This window comes from Carassius auratus, unplaced genomic scaffold (assembly GCF_003368295.1).
Source record: "Carassius auratus strain Wakin unplaced genomic scaffold, ASM336829v1 scaf_tig00215945, whole genome shotgun sequence".
NCBI lineage: Eukaryota > Metazoa > Chordata > Actinopteri > Cypriniformes > Cyprinidae > Carassius > Carassius auratus.
The window spans coordinates 20,001-25,851 of record NW_020528325.1 but is presented as its reverse complement, the minus strand read 5'-3'; positions in this window follow the sequence as shown (position 1 = coordinate 25,851).

The following is a 5,851-nucleotide window of genomic DNA, read 5'->3' as shown; positions in this document are numbered from 1 at the left end:
GTAACCAAATGCCCCTACTGACCCGTACATTCCTGGTTCACTCTCTACAGATTCCTTCTCATGCTGTGTCATCTGAATGCTGTGAGTAACTGGTATGCAGAGGGAAGCAGTGTGGTATTCCCCTCACTCAGAGGCGGGCAGGTGAGTCACATCACAAAGACAGCCTTGTGCAAGTTTTAACCGAGATCTTCTCATAGCTGTTCCATTTTGTCATGAAGCCTTGACCCATAAAACTAATGGATGCAGTTTTCTTTGAATATGCAGTATAATGGTTCATATGCTGGGTTATTACTAAATGTATAGCTGTTCATTTTAAAATGTGAAAGCCCCCACCTTTCTTTTGCTGTTTTAAAGACATTATTTATCTGGTTCTTGCAGTGTTATTTATAGGCAAAGGTTCACATGTCTATAAAAGCTTAAGCCTCTGAGGGGCCTCTCGCTGGTTCCTGGGTAATGTCCCAGCAGGTTGTTATCCAAAAATTGTAGCAACATGCAGTTTGGAACTGCGCAAACATTTGTCCTGAAAGAGAGAAAGTGATAAAACAGACTCAGTTTCAAGCATGCCTGGAGAGGTGAAGTGCCTGCAGTATATGTTTCATCATTCAAATCAGTATATTTGTATATATCAGTATATATATCATTCAAGCTAATTCATATATTCATTCAGTACATTTAGTGGCTACCCCTTTGACACATTTAAGTGTTACTGTACATACAAATGCACACATTTTCACAATCACACAATCACATTTAGTTCTGCATGTATTTGTTAAGTTTTGTTGTTTCGATTTGTGTTTTGTTCTACTGTGATTTTATTTGTATTTGTTTTTATTTTTTGCTTTTTGCTTTTCGCTACAGTTTCTTATTCTGTTTACAATATTCCATTCTATAAATGTATTCTTTTGGATTTTAACATGTGTTTTGTTTCGGTTTGTTTCTGTCTAATCTTGTCTTTTTTTGTTGCTGTGTTGTTTTGTTTTGTGTTTTGCTTTGCTTAGTATTTTTGTTTTGCTTTGGTTTTGTCTTGTCTTTTTTGTTGTTGTGTTGTTTTGTGTTGATTACTTTATTCACTTCTATGTTAAAATAGCTTTAGATGTACTTCTTATGGCATGGGATGGCCAATGCAAATATATAGTAACCAGTGCATGATGTTTTAAGCATGATTTATTCATGATTTAAATTAGGGGTGGGCATGATTTATTTTTTATTTTTTTACATTATTCTATTCCGTTTTATTTACATTTCAAAATAGTTAAATTTTAAGGCATTTCAGTGTAGTGTATCTGTCATGGGATTACTGTGGCAAACATATGTGCATGCATTAATGAAAAGGTACATTTGCAGTGCTTGTATAACAACCTTGAGAACATTTTTATTGTTTGAAGCTTCAACTGTTTGAACTTATTTCAAAATACCTCATAAAATGACATTTACATAACAATATTCACACACACACACACACACATCTACCACGATATCATGCATTACAATATTGTAACTGAAATATCAAAATGAAACTGCTCCAGGTTATGTTTATGCTAAGGCAACATGCTTCTTCACTAATTAAACTGTAAGAGGTCATATAAATGCAAATATAAATTAATTTATTAAATTAATTTATTTATTACTTATTGTGTACAAACATGTTTTTAATTTGTACTTATATTTAAAAAAAAACTACATGTAATTTCATCTGTATTTAATTTCTGTAATTACATTTATAATTATACTGTTGACCCTTACCTTACACCTTAACCCACCCTTAAACTTACCCATACCTCCAACCCTCTCCCTAACCTTACCCCATCCCACCTCAATAGCAGCAAAAGTGTTTTACAATACAATATGAACACAATAAGTACATTGTACTTATTTTTTATGTAAGTACATAGAAAATAGGCCACCTAATATAAAGTGGGACCCATTATTTTGTGCATTTGGTGTAATGCAATGTGTTTATGCGGTTTAAGGTTAAAAAAAAAAATTACAAAAAAGATGAATTCCATATAATGTACATTATGGTTTTCCTCTATGCCCCGTGTTCTGAAATGCGGTGAATTTTACAAAGCTCAATGTTCTGAAAAAGCAAAGTGTGCTCTGACTGGCCAGCTATCTAGTGCTATCTAGTGCCAGCTATCTATTGGCCGAATGCCTCCTAGACCAATAGCACAAGACTCAGTCCAGCAGCTCTGCTCGTGCTCATCCCATCATCGGTTCTCTTTTAGCAGTTCAATCAATGTACTTTTAGGAGTAGCTGAACCACTTGGGACATTGGTTTATTTCGCATGAGAGGGAGTGTAAGGCATGTTTATAAACCGAATAACTAATTTGTGGATTAGTGTATACTGGAGACTCAAACTATTTCAAATGATTCAGTTCGATTTGGTTCAGTATCTCTTAACTTTTATAAAGAATAACTTTGGATTTGAGATTTTAGTCTTTGCAACTTTACAGATGTTCTTTATGCACCAAGAGCTTGTAACACTCCAAAGAGAAAGGACAATTTTTAATTGCATCATATGACCCCTTTAAAATATTCATACAAGGATCTGAGATATATCTATGCAATATTGTTAATTAAAGAATGGTGATATATCAATATATGTGCTTGCATGTAGATTGAATATAACATTTTAGCACACAAAAAGTGGGTCACAGTGGGATAGAAACTCATACACATACACACATGATCATAGGGATGTCACCAGATGTGTTCAGAATAACTATTAGGCCCAGATTCTCCTGCACACATTGCGAGGCACTGACTGCACAGAACATGCACCTCATTTATCTGAAATGAACTCGATAGGGAGGCCAAAATGTTGGAAGAAGCACAGATGTGATTTGGATCTACAAAATATACAGCCTTATACCTGAGGGTTGTAACATTAGAAGGCTGAATGGAACATCGGTTTGGGGGATGAAAAGAAGCTGCCCCGGTGCGCAATGTTACATGCGTTTAAGCATGGGGAATATATTATTGTATCGCTCAAAACCCATCACTGTAACACTCTCTCATCTTTCACAAGGCACTAACATGCGATTCATGCTCCCCCTTTAAGCCTCTCTGGTAAGCGCCAGTGCACGCATGATGGGAAAACATGGAAGTACTTTCAGTCATAAATTTCCCATCTGCTGTTGCCACCAGAGCCAGAACTGGAACTCTGCCAGTGACCTGACACAGCCCAACTTCTTTCTCATCCCATCAAAACCAGTTTCCTTTTCTTTCTTTTTTTTTTCTGGAAGCCGCAAGTCAACATTCCTCTGCCTTTTTTATAAGTTTATACAGGTGTGTTTTTTGATAAGAACATGTTTGTGTGTTTAAAGACGGCAGTATTTAGACAGATTAATAACAAAATCCAGCAGAAAGCCTCTCGAAGAATGCATTCGCGTGAAAACGGGTTGCGTTTTCCTTCTGCTTTTTTATTTTCATTGGCTTTTATTTGCAATTAAGCAAATGTTCTTTATAAATAAATGAGCTGGTGAATTAGGAAAGCTAATGAGGAATATCGGCATCATATAACAAACTGAATACTCAAGCTCACCACCCTTCATTTCTCAGTCTTTTTCCATCTATTTAAATTAAAGACACATCAAATCACAATGGCAGGTATTATTATGCTAATGGCACGTTTCTATTATTATTGTCATCTTAATGGCGAGGGTCTCGACGTCTAGAGGCCACATTGTGGTCTATTTGGAGGGAGAAGAGGGGAACAGGAGAGCTTAATGAAGGCAGCTAAGACTGCTCATCAGCACTAGGGCGCCCCTCTGCTGATAATTGCACACATTATGTCCTATTAGTGGAGTCTGCCACCTCTCCATGGAGTGCCAAAGAGCTACCGGAAGGGGAGCTCAGGGCTTAGCCGGGACAGTTGGGACAGGACAGGTCAGGGCACAGATCTCAGATGACCAACGTAGGCTAAACATCTTTTTCACTCAGTCTGAACTCATTATACAGCAAACCTGCCAGGGGCATCTGATCTGCTGTGTTATAACCATATGTGATTATTTATATTTTATTTTTCTATATATGTTTTTAATGTATTTATTTATTTTTTGTATCATTAGTAATAGAAGTGCATTCACATCATTTTGGAAGTACCATAATTACAAGATTCCTAATATAGTAGAACTCATAATTACCACTTATTAACTCTGAAATCAGAAATGAATGACATTAATACTCTGACAGGATTTCCTGCAAAACTGTTTCTAAATTTTACAGTAAAAAACAATCATGATTACAAATTATTCTTATGAGCCTTTTCTTTTTTCATGAATCAAAAACATACAACGCAAGTGTGTTCCATTCATGTTTTTAGTTCATTTTAATGAATCAGAACAGCACAACTAGCATAGCATGAATCCTTATAGTGCTGGTTATATTTAGGGTATGTTTAAATGACAATAATGAACTAACCATGGAAAGTTTTTCTTTTGTGTTTTTTAAAAGTTTTGAGACGGAAAAACTACATTGCCAATCCCTTTTCAAATAGATCCAGCGTCTCCGTTTTTACAAATTTGTGTTTTTGTGGGTTACACAGAGATGATAATGGTATCATATTCAAAATGACTCTGAAAACCATTTTCAAAAGTTTGCCTTTTCAGGCCCCCGCAATGAAAATGAAATTAAAGTTGATGTTAATGAAAGCCAAAAACGCATTAAAAGATTTTCAGTTTTTAGTTGAAAATAGTGGTGTGTAAACGTCCTCAAATAGTGAATCAAACACATTAATCTTAAAATGAACTGACTTATAAGTGTGTTGACTGATTGCATAAATGATAATGTATTATAATTAAATATGAACAGTAGACCTATAAATGAGTTGCATATGTAGTGTTTAATAAAAAAGTAAATTAATTATTATGTTATTACATCTCATGTTTTGGGAGAGCATTAATGCCCCCATCATTTAATTGCATTAAGTGCGGCCCTCATTTGGGAGTCACACTCAGGGTCTTCACGGTCATAAGTGACCGGACACCTAAAATGTAACTTTTTTGCCCCCCAGTAAAATCAGAGGAATATATTTTTATTCAATAATATTTTTTCTTTTTTCTTTTGTATTTTGAGAAAATTTTAAGGTATTAATTCATATTTATGCAATAATTATGAACAATTTTTCTCATAGAAAATAGTACATAATTTTTTTTTCTAATTTTTCTAAATTATTTTCGAATTAATGTTGTATTTCAGATTAAACCAGAGACTAGGCTTTTCAAATACATTTTTTTTTGAAGATTTTTTAGCACCACCTGGTCAGAGCAAAGAAAGAAAAACATGTAAGTGCATGGTGCAACCAGTTATTACCAGTATAGGAATCTATAGAGAGGCTTGTGAATTCCCTTATTGTTTTTAGACATAATTGCTTACTCATATTAAGTAGTGGACTTGAATATATATTAATACATTCTAAAGAGTACTTTTTGTATATTTTTTATATTTCTTCTGTTATAAATAATGATTTCATGCATTATTTGCATTAAAGTTTTTGCATTATGATTGCAATCAAACCTGAACATATTGTTCAGTGGCACAGAGCTCCTGCAAAAAAATAAAAAATAAGAATCCTCAGAATGGTGCAAAGGACCAAGTCTGAGTTTCTAAGTGCACTGACAAACCCAAGAGGCAGCGCTTGCTTCTCATCGCTGTTTTACAGACAGCAGGTCATAGGTGTGTGCGTGTGTGCGCGCGCGTGTGTGTGTGTGTATGTGATTATTTAGAGTGTCATACCTTCACTGCTGTTAGATTTTCTCTGCATTATGACTGAATTATTGAATGGATTTCACATTCTCAAAACTTTGCTCTGTGTTACAGACACAGTAGTTCATAGGTGTCTATGTGTAA